We start from the raw sequence: 17409 nt of genomic DNA, 5'->3' as shown, positions 1-17409 counted from the left end.
TGGAGAGAAATAAGGCCGAGTCGTGTTTTGATGCACGCCTCATTATCTCCCCTGACGTTGTTCTAAATGGTGTCTATGTGGATCAGCGCTTCTTTAATATCACTCAGGACAGGTTTTGTGCAAAGGTATTAAGAGATTAGCATGATGCAGCCCACTTTGATTTATCCGTCACTTCTAATACTTTGATGAAAGTAGGAAAATCTGGATTATCTTTTCTAGTCTCGTCTGTGCCCTTGTTTGATTTTTTAAAAATTTAATCATAAGAAAAATGCGTGGGAAGTTAAAAAAATATATACTAATATTCAGATTTTTTTAATCAAATTACACTTTGGATTTTTATTATTGAATTGCCCTTTTTTTAATTGAACAATTATGTTTTTGAAATAATAATGAAATCTATTGGGAAAGTTTAGGGGGAAAAGAAAGCCTATTTTGATTAATATGCTGTAATTTAATTTCGTCTTCCCTACCCAGTTCAGATAAGAAGGACTTTTAAGCTTTTGGTATATATCGGAGATAATTAAAAAAATGTGAGTTGAGTTTTACTGGAGCGCTTTTGAGTCACTGACGTCAGCCACGGCGAGGTTAATGCGGCATGGCGTCATCTCTCAGCAGACAAAACACATCAGGATGATTCATGAGAAAGCTGGAGGTCAGCCAATGGATGGTGGTGAGTCAAGAAAACTAAAAATCCCCAGATGCTAAACTTTTTTCATTTTATTTCGATGAGGTATACAAATCAATTTCCTTATTACCCCTTTAAATGTTGTCAAACGGTTTACATGCCGTTGCTGTGGTCGCACATAAAACCTAAAAACCTTGTAAATTGAGGGACATGCTTCATTTCCCGCATGAAATTCACGCCCGACTATAAATAGGAACTGGTTGTTCCTATTAAATCGACAGTGAATGTGTCAACTCTAGAATGCTTGCAAATTAGAAGAGCGCGCCAGTCAATGCAAATGGACGGAATTAAAATCAGCCGAGCAAGATAGTTATGGTCTGTTAAATTCTATGATTAATTTGATCGCTGTTTTGCCTCATCCCATTCTCGAGCCACCAAGACCTAAAAGTCAAGCTTCTATTTACAACAGTTAAATCCCATGCACGTTTTCTTTTTATATCATATTTAACGACAGATATCATCATGGTTGATTTTATGATGTACCAAATGAATCTGTATGGATTTGGACTTTGTAATCAGTGGCGGAGCTAGGATTTTTCTCCCTTGGGGGGCCATGGGGTGGCAAAGAGTATCTCTTACCCCCCTCCCCCCAAAAAAGCAGAAAAAAAACCCCAAAGTTGATTTTTTTTTTTTTTAAGAATAACAACAATTTGAAATCAATTTTTTTTGGTTTCTATTATGTTTCCAGACAATCTACATTTGAATATTTCAAGAGGGGGCAGTGCCCTCGCAGCCCCTCCTCTAACGCCGCCACTGTATGTCATACCGTAATTTTCGGACTATAAGTCGCACCGGAGTATAAGTCGCACCAGCCATAAAATGCCCAAAAAAGTGAAAAAAAAAACATATATATGTATATAAGTCGCTCCTGAGTATAAGTCGCCCCCCCACCCAAACTATGAAAAAACACGCGACTTATAGTCCGAAAATTACGGTATTTCTATTGTCTAGGATCTTAATAGATTGTGCTAATGCACCCAATGGAGTCATTGACGACTTCATATAATACCGCAGCACATTTGTTGACTCTACAAAACACATTTGTTGACTTCAACTTATGCTGGGATCGAATCACGGCGAAGCTTTCCTATTTGCGGTGTTAAATTGCGCTGCCAGTGAATGTGTGCTCATTTGAATCCTGTTCACACTTCTCTCTCTCTCACCCATTTTCTCACCTGCCTTCCAATATCACACATCCTTCCTTCCGTAGCGTAATGAGGAAGCTCATTATGGACAAACAAGCCGATGCTCCTCAGAATAAGCAACAAGGGCGGCTCCATTGTTCGGCTAAGTGCGCAAACAGCGGCTGAATATTTTATTGATTCCACAAGTCTGTTGATCTCCCTCGTTTACTTGAGTCATTAATGTCGTGTGTGTGTTAAACAAAGCTCGCTGTTCAATGAGTTCATCTTAAATATGTATATATATATATTTTTTTTTCCTTCGCCCTCTCTAAGGCTCGTTTTGCTAATGAAGGTTGTATGTCTAATATAATTAACGACAGCACTTATGTGATCAGACAAAATGCGGTTTGATGAATTACATCTTGGCTCTGGACGGCGCCTGGGAAACGGATCAACATTATGTCACTGCGGAACGAAGCAGACACACACTGGCCCATCTCAACATTGCAAGCTTTTTAAAGCTCAAAAAGTGTAAAATGACATCTTTACGCCGCCGTGTTGGGAATAGTAATACGGCATCGTATGAGCTAGTCAACCAGCGCCTGAAAATAAAATAGCTTCCCTTTTCCCTCTCTCCTCCCTTCGGGAGAACAGGCATCTTTATCTCACACGAAGCGACACCTTCCATATTCCATCACTAAATTTCTCCCTCTCGCTATGGGAGGGAGAATGAAAATGATAAGGTATAAATATCAAATGTATGTCAGGTACTGTGGAGCTTCCTAAAGGGATTCTTCCCCCAGCCAGAGCTTCCGAGACTGAAAAAGAGGAGTCCAGTGAAAAGTGATAAGAGGAAATGATGTAACATCCATCACTCTGTTACGCAGCCCACTTGTATGGCCGTGATTTATGCCGACTCTGCGAAACGGTAGACATAAACATTGCATCAATAAATAGAACCTTGCCTGCCCTCTTTTTTTTTTTTTGTGAAATCAATTTTTGAATATAGATGGAATGACATTGTTGTGTCTTTTGTCTCATATCTGTTTACACTGTTTTGGGAATTCACAAGTTCGGATGTCTTTAGGCTCTTGCAAGCTCATTCAGCTCAGTCAACCGTAGGCAATACGACAAAGCAGTCTTGTCCCTCGATGGATTCCCTGAGGCACGCCCGTAAGGCGCACAAGCGTGTGTATGTGTGTGTGTAACTAAGTGGATCACCGTGTCATTTGGTTGCACACGAGATCATTTACACTCTTTTAAGGGTGACTTGAGCTCATCGCGTTGACATCGTGGCAACACAAATATCGGGTAACTCCTGTGCGAAAAGCCCTTCCGGACAAATGAGTCAAGTTTTTATTTTGATTTTTTTTTCCTCATTAGTAGACCGCCAGTTGTGGAAAATGAACTAGATATACCCGAGGGCCTTAATGAAATCTTATATAATACTAGAATATGTCTAAATTATTCAGCTCAAGAGCACATTGGAGACCATGTTATTTGATATTTTGTAATGCTAATTAATTAATTAATATTCTCTGGTAAATATCTTGACTATAAATGGCTTATTTGTAGTTTGTAGTGTTTCTCTACGGCTTAGGTCCGTCTCCTCTTGTTGTTATGCCTCTGGACCCTCGTGATGTCCGTGAGATCAGATAAGACTCCAATCTCTCACCCAAAGTGAGTGGCAGTGAAGAGAAAGCAGCCATTTCTCTTATCAAAATGAAGAAGTAGCCTCACAATAAATAAGATAGAGCCTCGCCCGCTATCAGCAAAGTCATGGAAAAGCTTGATCGTTTGATTGAACCTCGCTCGGTCAGTCGTGGCTTAATGTCTATGTTCTTGTGCATCCCAAATGGGTTGAAACAATTACAACTATTTTCCCAAGGGAAATAAAAAAGACTTGTGTCGTTGACCGAAGGCGATGGCGGCTGAATCACAGTCTTCAGGGATTTGTCATGTCAACCCCCCTCCCCTTCGTGAAAGAAGCCAGGATTCGCCAAGACAGATAGAAAAAAAGATGGACATAGGCCAGACGAGCCTTTGGGGCAGTTTGGATCGCCTCTCACCCGCTACCCACGCAGATGTCATGACCCGTACATAAAATGTCTTGAAGGTTTCTGATTTGATTGTGTGCACACCGTGCGGGTAGTTTTGGTAAATCCAGAACGATTGCAAACACCAGAGGCGTTTAATTGAGATGGGTCCAAGTTAATGTCCAGGCAGATGGATTTACTTTTCCTGCAAATCAATTTAGTCCAAGCTTCAAATTGAAGATGGATGGAGTCATTTGAAGATCACAAAAAAGGACAGCTATGCACTTCATTTTCGGAAACTATGGATTCAATCGCAACACTGACACTTTGGCTTTTTTTTCTGACTCCCAGGTCCAAATCCCAGACACTTTAAATCCATCCGTCTTGATTTAATGAAGTCTGATGACATCTTTTTCAGTACCAGAGCGATTCACATAGACTGGATTTGGATTTGTCCCAGGACCATGAAGGCATTCACACTCACATCTCCAGCCAATTTAGAATTTCCAGTTCACATAGCATGTTATTATAAAATCCAACACTTTTTGTGATAAATCTGATGTCTTTCCTTTCTCCGGAATGGAATTGTTTCCAGAATGATGTATTTAGTTTGAAGCTCAGCTGCTCCTGAGCACGGCAGTTGTTTGAACGGATCTCGGGTTTATTACTTTTGCAATTGCTTCCTTTCCCAAGAATGAAATCTTTTCCAACAGTGTCGATATCGCAATTGATCGTTTTCTGATAGTCACTCCTTTGAATGGATAGCTCATGTTTGTTGAATTGCATTTTAGTCTCAATTCAATGAAGGGATTTCGCGGTGGGATGAAAATAATCCCCGGCCTTTCATTTTTGTCCGACAGGGACATTTACATTGTAATAATGAACCCGCCGTATTTTATGTAAGATGACAGACGATGGAAAAAAAAGACGAGAAATAGTCCTGAAAATGCCCATCCTGAGATTTTTTGGAGTCAGCACCACCATTCCCTCTTTAATTCCCTTCACCTCATCTCTGTTTGACCAATTTGATCTTTTCAAACAGAAATGTGGCTCAGTGTTTTTTCTGGGCAAACGTTTCATTCCGCAGGTGCCAAATCTTGTGTACTTTTGATTCATTTATCTTTCAGGCATTACAACGTTGAGCCGTATTTTTGGTCTCGTGTCGCGCTTCCCGTATGGCCTGAGGGTAAATTCTATGAAGTTGAGGTCGTCCTTTCATTAAGCACGCCTCTGCAACTCCTCAAGCTGCAGTCACCATTTGGAGAACATAAGTCGAGAGGTTTCTGCAGCTTCGGGCTCCAATAGACGTGGAATGTGCTCCAGTGGAGCACACAATAAACCGAATGTCTGTTATTTAAAGTGGTTTACATGATAAGGATATGTTCTGTTCGAATTTGTCGGATACGGAGTTAATATGCTTGAGCGGCTGGATTTGTACAAAAGGCGGATTAGACTTGATTTATTGTAGTTGCTCTCTTGATTAGCCGTGTTTGTAATGCCATTGTCTTCCTCCCTGGCGCAGATGTCTTTTTTTTTTCTCACCGCAATTTGGCGCCTTAGCGGGAATGCCAATTGGTACAGCTGGCATCAGTCCCGTGACAGGATCCGTAGCCGCTGCCTTAGCCACCCACATGTGAAGGGAAACGTTCCGATACAAATACACACCATAGTAGGAAGGGAGGGAGAATCTCGGCAGCTGTTAAAAAAAAAAAAAAAACACGTTTGTCAGTGCTTACGTTTGCTGCCAAGCTTGCAGACGGTGGCGTACACTAATTCAAAGAATTTATCTTATTGCACATGTGTCAAACTCAAGGCCCGAGGGCCAGATACGGCCCGCCACATCATTTTATGTGGCCCGCGAAGACAAATTGTGCATCAAATTCATATGTCAATATTAAAATGACTTTTAGAAAATAGATCTATTGCTAGCAATTTATATTAGCATTCATATTTTAAAAATAGGCTAACAGTTTTTCTTAGTCTCTGTTTTGAAAACTAGTTATTCATCTAGTCATTGACTCGTTTGTTGAGTACCGTACATTCGAGACATTCAGACATTTATTTGGGTTGGCAATTTCAATGGCCCTTCGAAGGAAACCACGACTATGATGCGGCCCGCGACAAAAATACGTTGGCCGTCGCGGGATGTCTCTTCAGGAAGCGCCAAGGCTGCAGGCGTGAGCTGCCGAGTCCTCGGACATGCCAAATATGTGAAGCTCCTCGAAGGCTTTCCAGAACCGCAGCACGCTTAAGAGTCACAACAAGCCCGTCTTGTATTCTCTGACGTGTGTTTGTTTGGAAAAAGTGCATTTAGAAACAGCTGTCATAGTAAAATCTTTTATTTGCTGTTTTGGATGCTCGTGTACAAAGCTTGTGGCTCCTTTGAACATAGAAGAAAACTTTTGGGCAAGTCAGATGTACACAGATGCAAAAATAAACAGGGCCAGCTAAAAAGACCAAAACCTTAGACTAGTTTTGAAGTGGTCTTCTGTGAACCCCGATATAAATCCTCAAACATCTGGTGAATGACCTGAAACAACCACGTTGGAGAAGGCACAGCTGTAACAGTTTGCTAATTAAAAGGGGCCCCGAAGATGTTCCGAGAGGTACACCAGGCTTTTTTGAAAGTTGCATGACTCTTTAAGTGTGCAACAAAATATTGGATTAACGTCATCCTTGTTATTTTAATAGGGGCCCTGAAGACGTTCCGAGAGGTACACCAAGCTCTTTGAAAGTTAGATGACTCTTTAAGTGTGCAACAAAATATCGAAATGACATCATCCTTGTTATTTTAATCATTGTCTTGGGCCACACAAAAAAAGTCTGAATGAAGCAACAGATCTTTTTTTTCTCTATTAGCACTCGGTCATTATAAAGCCCCAGCGGTTCTCAACTGTCTTCCTATTAAAGCACAAACTTTCAATCCTGTGATGCCATCGCCGAGGGGCAGTTGGCTGTGCATTGTGGCTTTCTCAAAGGACCAGAAATGTCACGCAGCAAGAAAAACAGCCGCCATTTCTCCCTTGACGATTTCACTGCAGATTCTCCACTTCTCCAAGCTTCAGTAAGCTTTGCGGGGAGGGGCCGCCAAGAACCCCAAAACCTTTTACGTGCATCTAACGAGTCCCCTCATTTACCAGAACCAATAACTGTCGTTATCTAAACTTCAACAGGTTTACCTTAGCTATCGAGTGAGGAAATGACATTAGAGGTGATAGCAAAACCTCTTTGGTACATTCAAGGTTCCTCAAGCAAATCCTTCCGTCTTCCACTCCTTCTCAGGTGCATTTAAATTAATGTCCCGTTAAATGAAAAGTGAGACCAAAGATATGCATCGTCATCACGTCCTTGACCGTGGCAGATCTGCGTGTCATTGAAACAACCTCATTATTCCCATCAGTAGTCAATGAAGGGAATTATGAACGAAGCAAAAATGTTCCCAGTGGTGCCAATATGGCACCTTTGACTGAAAAACATTTTGATAACCCAATTTGGTCTTTTTTTATGAGATATTATGATTTCCCATGGCTGTATGACAGCTTTTCTGAAAAAAAAAAGGCAGAGTAAATCACATTATTGTAATGGTGCCTCCGGCTTTCCAGGCGTGTTCGATCCTTCAAAGTAAAACTGAGCAAATTACCTTCGATCCCTCGGAGGTGCCGCATGTGTTGCTCTTCCAGAATTTAAAATCAACTCTCATGAATGCGAAAGGTGTTCAAATACTAGGAAAAGAAAAATGGATGATGGGGGAGGAACAAAAACTGCATCCCAAACAGGGCGCACATTTAATCAAAACTATCAGATACTGTAATTTACCTGATAGGCCATTAATAAGCAGTGGCTGGATTCTCTTTTGTTGTTGCTTTAGCTGACCGCTGCTCATTACTGGAAGTGCATTTACGCCGAATGAGAGACGACTCCCCACCCCCGAACCGGCTCATGTCACGTATATCGCAAAGACGCCTTCTTTAGCTTTTTTTTATGTCTCTTGCATTATTCATCGCTGAGTGAATGGCTTCGTCACAATCTTGGCGACCTTGGTCCGCCACTCTGCCGCGTAGATGGCCTGCTGGAAAAATAACAAATAAAAAGCGCAGTCCGGTTTTCTATTTTTAAATATGATGGACCACATTTTGCTTAAAACGTGTTGCCTTCTTTTTTTCTGTATATCGTGACAAGTACTAAGAGGTTCTATGTCATGAAGGTTACAATTCCTCATAGAATCTATGAGGAATTGTAACCTTCATATTTTCCCTTCCTCTGGCAAAACTATTCCTTAAAAAATATCCCCATTCCGATGACAAAGAACTACTTTCATCTTCTTAAATTCACGGTGGGTTTCATTATGCAGCATCGCTATAATAAAACATTATTTATGTGCCGACGGATCTTTGGCTATCCGACGTAAACAGCAGAAACAACGTGGCGCAGTTCCAAGTGTCAATTTCATACTCGAGTTGTAATGCAGCAGATTTCAGAGCTATGCGGCTAGCTTGTAATGAGATGACGTTTTTGCGAGTTCTCAAGGCATATTTAATTGAGTTATTTTTTCATATTTTTTCATTATTTCTTTTCTTTTATATGCATTATTCATTTCTTTACTTATTTCTTCTGTTTATTTATTGATTGATTATTTTTTTCAATTTTATTTTTATGATTTCTTTCTTGACTTATTTATTCTGTTTCGATATTTATCTTTACCTGTGTCCATGCATGCAATGTAGAGCAGGTGCAAAAATCATGCATGCTTGGTTTGCTCTGAGGTATTTCTGTGGACATTGACTGAAAAGCCCGATGATAGTCTTTGATTCAAGTGGCCGCCAACACTCCTCGGTAGACAACACCGCTTGTCAGATTCTTCCACGTCTGGGTTCAACGTTATTGGGAGTGTCATTGTCTCTTTGTTTGAGCCCAGGAGTGTGTGAAGAATTGTTGTTTCGCACACATGCGTTTGTTGTTGTCGTCTCGCGTTGATGTGCTCCATTTCAGACGGCCGCTTGATTTCTTTTCTCATGACTTTGCTGCAATATCAAAGCGCAGGTGTTCACATTTGATGACATCGGATGAGAACACGACATTGTTTTGTTGTCTTGTTTGCAGACAACTAAGAAATACATCAAGGTTACAAAAACGGGGTCAGTGTTGCAAACCTCTTTATCGCATTTAAAAAAAGAAAATAGCCGCTTTCAAGTGGGAATTGCGTTGCCCCGGCCGAGCAGAATCGACTGGATGGAAAAGAGCATTAAACCCGAAAGGTGGTTCTCAGACAACATAATGGATTTTGCTAGTATGAAGATCTAATCAAGCAATATGGTCAGACTTGTATTTGAAGAGGCATAATGCATTTTGAAAGCGTTTTCCCAAACGTTGGGTTCATTCGGAGGACAGGATAAAAACAACATGCTCACCTGAGATGCATCGTATTACCCCGGGGCGCCTTTGCAAGCGAGCTTCTGAATTTGAGGCAAAATGTAAACATTGCAAACAGGATTTCCTTCTCAAAAGCCGAAATTAACAATATCATTCCACCTTGACTCTATCTTACCTCCATCTGTGGAACCGTCTTGAAGTATTGATGTGGAACCACTAAGGACCATCTTTTTTCTCTCCATTCTTTTTTTCTCGGTCTGTGCCAAAAAAAAAAAAATCCTTATTTGAGCTCTTTCGTGCTTCTCTGCCAATCTCCCCGCATGCCGCCCCTCGGTGAGTTGCGGGGCTCCATAATGAGCCTCTGTCTGTTCAAGTTGACATAGAGAGCTGTTTGAGGCCGTGATGTGCCGCCGGTGAAGGGCTCGGCGCTCCCCGCAGATGTCTGGGTGAAGAATAGAGGCATTCCTCGCTCAAAATATAACCCACTGCTGTGGGGGATGGGAAAGGTTCTGACCTTCTTCAATGAAGTTCTGTTGCCTGGACATCACACGTTTGTGTGTTTTTTTTTTCTAAGTTGGACCTCCATTAAAATGAAAATACCTGAGGGTACTTTCCTATTTGAGATGAATTTGAAACTCAATTTGAATGATTTTATTATAATCTGCCCCACCGTTCGGTCGAGAGTAAATCAGGACAAGTATGACGGGCTAGCTGTTGGGAAATCTCGCCGATCTTTTTGCAAGTGTGCACGCATACGTCATAGAGCAGGGATTGAGTGCAAACACATGTTGAGAAGTGAAAGGAGCAAGATGAGCAAGACTCCGCTTACTTAATGTAAAATATGCTCGAGTGGATTTTGTTTGCACATCAAAACACACTCAGCTAAACCTGGATTTTTGTTTTTTTACTTATGATGGAAACAAAACATTTCTTGTCACAGATGAGTGTGATTTTAAAAATGTTTTTTTAAATTCTTTTAAAACATTTAGAATTGAACATTTTTTTTTGAAAATTTTAAAAATCTTCGAATCATTTAAACGGAGCTCAAGAAATAACGCTACCGATTGTCAAAATGAGCTGATCTGAAGTGATAGCAATTGGAGTACCGTACTTTTTGGACTATAAGGCGTACTTAAAATCATTCATCCATTTTTTGTACCACTTTTCCCCACGTGGGTTATTTTCTCAAAAAATTACCAATACACCTTATAATCAGGTGCTCATTCGCGTCTTCTGTGCTGTATATATTCCCAAAATTCATTCAGACCGAGTCTTATAGTCTGAAAAAATATGCTATCATTGGCTATGTTTTAAAAATATTCCGTCTTTTCAGAGTCATTAACAAAACAAAAAATGGCATCAGTTCCCCTCAGTAACACGCTGGCAAGTGTAGAGATATTCCCTCTCATGTGAGAGAATTATTCACAAGTAAAAAGCACAGTTCTAGCTACCTAACTCTCAAGCCTTGGTCCAATCAGCATGCATTATTCTTTTTTTTTTTCCCCTCCGTCTGTTCGTTCTTTTGAGCGCAGTGGTGGCATCGCCCGGAGCGCCTAGCGCATCACGTCGAGTATACAGGCCACACATTTTCCTTGATCTCATTCGCACTTGTTTCCATGCATGCTGTTAACGGCGTTTTTTTTTTCTAAGTCAGGGACAGTGGAAACAGTTAGAAAATGAAAGCCGGGGAAGGGGGAGGTTGGCTCTAACATCATACACGCACTGTCGCCATATTGGCCATGACGAAAGGTTAACAAACAAGCCGACCTTTGAAGAAAAAAAAAAGTTCGCACTTGTAATCAGAAATTGAGCGGAAAATCGGCTATTTGAACCACATGTTGCGTAAATATAAACGTTCCGACAGCCCACCCCATGAGCGTAATGTACACAATATGTAAGTAGTCCCCCCCCCCTCCTCTGCAGCAAAATGGATCGTCTCCCCTCTGTGAGGATAATTACCGTAATTTTCGGACTATAAGTCTCGGTTTTTTTTTCATAGTTTGGGTTGGGAGGCGACTTATACTCAGGAGCGACTTATATACATATATATGTTTTTTTCACTTTTTGGGGCATTCTATGGCTGGTACGACATACTCCGGTGCGACTTATAGTCCGAAAATTACGGTATAAAACAAATTAAGTCTGATATGATGATCTTCCAAAATCACGCAACAGCATCCCTTTTGTTTTTCGTCTCACATTTGCAACAGTCTCGGCTGTTGTTATTTTTCGTCCCGCTAGCAAAGTTACAGCTGCGCGGATTTATCCGGGGTTTATTCGTGACTTTCTTTGTACGACACGATTGCGAATGTTTCCCAGCCGATTGATAACAAGCGTAAAGCTTATTCTGTCAGTTGAATAGAACATTCACCTCAAAAGCCTTTGCTCTCCAACATGCACACACATCCAGACACACACCGCAGGCTTGATCTTCAGCCCCATGCTGAGTACCCCCCCCCCCCCCCTCCAACCCCCCCCCCCCCCCCTCATGATGTGATCCAGTCAGAGTTCCTTCCTTTGGATGCCTCCATTCCATTTTGGAAGTGAAAGGTTACCGTCAGGTAACTCCCATTTTTTTAAACCGTCACTAGTTTTTCATTTTTTTTCGGGATATGTTTATATTTCTGCTATCCAATAATCAAACCACATTTCAAAAGTCTTTAAAATGAAAATACTTGGCAGGAGCTTGGTGTAGAAACGCCTGGAGCATACACACGGGATGTGTCGTGTACGTCACGCCCCGCCTTGATCCAAGAGATGAAGTTGAATTTTGTGTTTCTCTCTCCGTCTCCTTCCTACCGAAGGCTTATTCACACTTTGTCTGTGTCAGCGACGTGTTAGATGGGGGAGAAATGTCACCAACGCCCCTCATCCATCTCAGCTTTTGGATGCATTTTAGTCTTGGCTCACTTTAATCCCAAAAGCTTGTTTTGGTTTCCAGTCTTTCAAATGTTCTAGCTTTACTGATTTATGTGTGATTCTATTTATTATGATGTGTCGTTAGTGCAAAAAATTAGAATGCATGTAGCATATTATGACGCCTTTTCTCATTACGGTAATTCATAAAATGCGGACGTGATGAATATTTTAAAAGCACAGCGAGAATGAGCAGGATCTGTTCTCTTATTGACTGCCTCACCCTTGTTTGTATTATATTTGATGTTTTACCTCGCCGTCTCGATTGTGTTGTTGTGTTTCGCCGTGATTTATTTGCACTATAAATATGTATGCGATCTTAAAAAAATTATGAGCGGTTCTTGGATTTGATTCATTTATATATCCGGGAACTGCAGTCGGTCGGATTAGAACGCGCTGGCGGGTTCGTTTGCCAGAAATAATACTCCTCCATTGTAATCGGCGGAGGGAAAGTGTCTATGAAAATGGACACGGATAAGCTTTACACTCTGGGGAGACTTGAAGTCAGAATTTGGGGCTCATTCCGAGTCGATGTTTTCTCGTGTTGATTATCCCGATGATTTAGGAGTGAACATGAGGTTGAGGTTTAAAGTCATTATTGCTTGAGAGCAACTTGGTGACTCCCTCAAGACTTTGCCATTAGTGGTGCTACATGTGCAGTAGTGGGAACGGAATTGATCTCCATTAAAAGCGCCTTATCTTTATTAGCGGCAGGCGATTTTACGAAGTGGCGAAAAGTATGGACAAATAGTTTCATTACCAACATTAAAAGGGCTGGCATTGCAATTTACATCACACTTTAACGTTTTAGTGTGTATTCAATATTTGTGACTGTTGTGTTTGAGTTCCCGGACCAGATAAATAGCTTTTAATGAATGAATAAATTGTACTGTAATTAATTAAGCATCAAGCGACTAATATGTTAATTGAGTTCAATTTTTCCTCAAATTAATCTTCTTTAAATTAAGTCAAATTAAATCAAATTAAATCAAATTAAATCAAATCAAATCAAATCAAATTAAATCAAATAAAGTTAAGTAAAATAAAATAAAATAAAAGAAATACATCTTTACAATACACAATAATACAATATATTAACCAGAATGTCATTTTTAGACTACTGGGCACACAGAAGGTATTCTGGTAAAAAAAAAAACATGTCCTCTCCATGAACACAAACTAGCCGTGTTATCACCCGACAAGGTGACAAATTGGCATTTTGTCAAATGTATTAAGTCTTTAAAACACAAAAAGTTTTTTTGTGATTTGGGGATTTATGTTTCCCCATCCCCTTATCTTCTCCAGCAGAGACTTGTGGGCAGAACACCTCCCCCTCCCAAAAAAGGCCAACTGGATTACGCCTTTTGGTTAATCCAATTTATTCTCTCAATCCTCTCGCTTGGACATTGGTGGCCAGCTGGCTAAGGTGCCTTGACGTGATAAGGACATTGAAGTTCATAAGTAATAGCCTCATCAAAACACTTGTCCCACGTTATAAGAAATCCAGTTTGCCCTTTATCACTTTAACCTCCTTTGACCCTTGTCTCGCCACACCACCAACATCTTTTTCTTAGGTATCAACTCTAATGGACACATCGGAAATCCTTTTCGAAATACATCTTGCCGCTTTGGATTTTAGCTGCTGTACCAGTGGACTGATTTACACCATTTCATAATTGATGATTATTGCTGTAAATTGAGTTAAATAGGCTAAGTAGTATAATTGCACACATTTTGCTTGTAGTGACAGCAGTTTTTTTTTCTGTCGCTTGTCTCCAACTGGCAAAGAGAAGCTGTATGAATAGCTAATGGTTTGGCTGAAAGCAACCAGCTGTCTGCTGTGAGCTGCACGTGCTTTATGGAAACCTCTGCAGTTGCGGAAGATTTTAGATTACATACTAATGCTTGTGAGGAAACCAAAAAATGAGGTTTGGGTTCTTTCTGTCACGATTTAGTCAAGGTAACCCTGTGAAAGGCGTCTTGGCGGCTTGACATCGCATCTCCTACTGGTTTGTCAGCTGTCACTGTGATTGAATCACCTTCGTGAGCAAACTCTTGAACATCAAGCGAGCTGTAACTTGAACAATTTAGCCATGCGTATTAAATCGCTGCATACAAATTTTGATTTTTATTCTTTTTTTTTAAATCTAATTGAAATTGATTTTATTATTATCTTAAATAAAATAAATATAATATAAATATAATAATAAAATAACATTTTAAATTTTATTTTATTTTATTATGCTTATCGTATGGATGTTTTTCGAGCGTTAATGTGGTTGAACGGCTTTTCATTTTCTCTTCACGCTGACCTTTGCGTGTGCTGATACCGTCATGGCCGAACGCCATGTGTTCCACATACGTGTTTATGTCCGATGACTGCGCGTGAAACGAAGCAGGTCACGGACACGGCCGCAGCACATCGCCAGATGTCGTGTGGGCCGATACGATCTATGCAGGACTATTTACACAAATTAGGCACGGCTGCCTCGAAGATCGAATCGATGTTCAAGGTCCTACGGCTAAACAAGCCTCGGATTGAGCCCCAGCACTTAATCACATCAATAATTCATAGAACTAGTTGGAGGAAGTATGCCCAAAGTCATCTTCTTGATGTGAACAAACCAGTTGTGTCTTTAATTTTTAAGTGTGGACTGAGTGCCCTCTGTAGGCTAACATTCATTTCATGTGGCACTGATGCGAAATGGAGTCTTGAGATTCACATCAGACCTTTTTGGCCTTTGGGCCAGACTGAGAGCTTTTCCTGCTGTAATCAAACGGACGGAAGGTCTGCTCGGATGGGATTTAGCGGCAAGTGCCAATCTGACTGCAATCAGGATTTACGCAGGCCCAAGCTCCTGATGGCATTCGGCAACTTTTAACACGACCCGACGATTGGAGACTAATCAATTTAGGATTAGTCAGAGAGTTGCTGAGACCAAAGTAAAAAAGAAACAAGAGGGTTTGGAAAAGCCAAAAGTCCCAAAGGCGGTGGGACACAAAAACACATGAGCTTGAGCGCTGTCTGTCGATTATTTATGTTGGGCATGCGGGGTTCCGACCCGGCCATCTGTTCTCAGCTTTATTTTTCCTCTTTTGCCGTATTCTACTTTGGCACGCAAGAGCGATGCAAAGTGTGAAAACTTGATGAATATATCACGCTATCAAGACGTGAGCTGTTGGAAGAGAAAGCCAATGTGGGAAATCTCTTCCAACACACGCATTGATTTGTGCTGCAAGTGCCAAGACTTAAAAAAAAAAATGGTGGCTATGACGGACTCCTCTGCTCAGATTTCTGGATTGAAATCAGATATAATTACATGTCTTTGCCCTCTGACCTGATTTGGCAAAAAATCAGCCCACCACAACTTCATTTTCAAGTCAGACATATTTGCTTTCACTTTGCGTATGACTTTAATTATACACCGGGTCAAATATGGGTGAGGGAGAATTTCAACGGGGTTAGCTCAAATATTCTGGGCTCCGTTGTGTCCTTTTCTATATTCCTCGAGGGGTAAAAGAAGCTTTAGTTTCTGGCTAGCTATGGCGTTAAGACCCCCCGGAGAGAATGAGATGAGAGGGAAATTAATAACGTGTAAAGACTCCCAGGCTTTGAGTGAAGCTAAGGATCAGGGAAAAAAAAGGATGTGTATATTCGAGGTGGGGAGGATCAAAAAATCGCAAAAAGAAATATATCAATTGATTGGATAAGTGAAATTGTGATTTGAATGGATTTTTCCTGCTAATATGTGGAAGTCACCCAAACATGCTGGATGTTGGCACGCTTGAGTCTTGTCCCCACGGACGAGGGACTCTTTGGCCCCTGCTCTGACCTCTCTGGAGCTACGCCAGGAGATTCCGGGCCCAGCTGTGGTTAGCTTGATCTGATCACCTGCCTGTCCGTCTCATTTAAATTCTTTGTGGAATCCCTGTCTGTCCCATCCAAGTTTTTAGTTTTGTTTCAACAAAGAAAGTAGTCAAATGAATAAAGCAAGAGTGGTTGAGATAACAATTGTCTCCTTTTGGTTGAGGAGGCATCTGGCATTGCCACGCTGTTGTAAGCCGAAACACACCCGAGAGTGCTTAATGAGGTGTCGGGGGCAGGCTTTCTGATCTGGAGCGTCCGTGCGTGTTTGTGTGTGTGTGTGTGTGTGTGTTTAGTGGTGATTCCCCGGTAGTCCTAAAGTTTGGCATCTCTGGAGCGTGCAAGAACGCCATCTGTAGTCCTCAACCATAAAAGAGCTCTTGCATGAAATTTAAAGGCAGCACTCAATCACCTGAAATGAACATGAACATTTTCCAGCGTGTACTAAATTACTTGGAGCAATTAAGCACAAACTAACCAAGAATGCACCAATTAAAAAAAAAAGTGATTGAGACAAATATACAGGATTAGCTGGTAGTTTATTATTGCACAAGATTGCATGCAGTAGTTCATCATCAATACTACATTTGGTCCCCTGACAGAGAAATCTCATAAAAACTTGACTAAAGTAAGTTACATCAATATAATAAAGCAATAAATGTGACAATCAACAGAGTGTAAAAGTCTCAAATCTACAAATCAACCCCCTCTGGATTACAACCTGTGCAATTGAATGATCCCCAGAATGAATTAATTATGATTTATAGTTTGCGCTGAATTAGAAATGGAGAGGCAGCCCTGATGTTTCACAGAAAATATTATTTTTTTTTTAGTCAAACTGAAGTTTTTTTGTTACCATCCCTGAGGAATGACTATACAAGGATAATTCATCCATCCATCCATCCATTTTCTGTACCGCTTAGTCCCCACTGGGGTCGCGGGCGTGCTGGAGCCTATCCCAGCCGTCATCGGGCAGTAGGCGGGGGACACCCTGAACCGGTTGCCAGCCAATCGCAGGGCACACAGAGACAAACAACCATTTGCACTCGCACTCACACCTAGGGACAATTTGGAGTGTTCAATCGGCCTACCAAGCATGTTTTTGGGATGTGGGAGGAAACCGGAGTGCCCGGAGAAAACCCACGCGGGCCCGGGGAGAACATGCAAACTCCACACAGGGAGGGCCGGAGGTGGAATCGAACCCGCACCCTCCTAACTGTGAGGCGGACGTGCTACCCAAGTGCGCCACCGAGCCGCCCAGGATAATTCATAATAATGCAATTATGTGTCAGTCCAAATGATCTTTTGTGATTTTTGTGCCGCACTGCAATTTCTCAATTGATTGATTCACTCGCGGAACATAACGTCTTGTTCTGAATGAGGCTGTTATGAGCTTTCGCAATATTGCCCTTT

At 41.2% G+C, this 17409-nt stretch overlaps 1 protein-coding gene and 1 long non-coding RNA gene across 8 annotated transcripts in view; one reads left to right on the top strand and one right to left on the bottom strand.

Annotated features, from left to right (window-relative positions):
* vav2 (vav 2 guanine nucleotide exchange factor) overlaps window positions 1-17409 on the top strand; it is a 68491-nt gene that overhangs the window by 30374 nt on the left and 20708 nt on the right. The gene's annotated exons all lie outside the window — the stretch shown is intronic.
* LOC133163931 (uncharacterized) lies at window positions 6169-9928 on the bottom strand. Of its 2 annotated transcripts, XR_009716472.1 has the most exons (5): window positions 9391-9928; window positions 9254-9298; window positions 7662-8866; window positions 7486-7567; window positions 6169-7389 (listed from the first exon to the last, which is right to left on the bottom strand). It is a non-coding gene; the product is annotated as an uncharacterized LOC133163931 (long non-coding RNA). The 2 variants fall into 2 exon arrangements; XR_009716471.1 differs by having other exon boundaries at window positions 7486-8866; window positions 9391-9927.

This window comes from Syngnathus typhle, linkage group LG12, assembly GCF_033458585.1.
Source record: "Syngnathus typhle isolate RoL2023-S1 ecotype Sweden linkage group LG12, RoL_Styp_1.0, whole genome shotgun sequence".
In the NCBI taxonomy this organism is placed as follows: domain Eukaryota; kingdom Metazoa; phylum Chordata; class Actinopteri; order Syngnathiformes; family Syngnathidae; genus Syngnathus; species Syngnathus typhle.
This window is presented reverse-complemented; position numbering and strand designations above follow the sequence as displayed.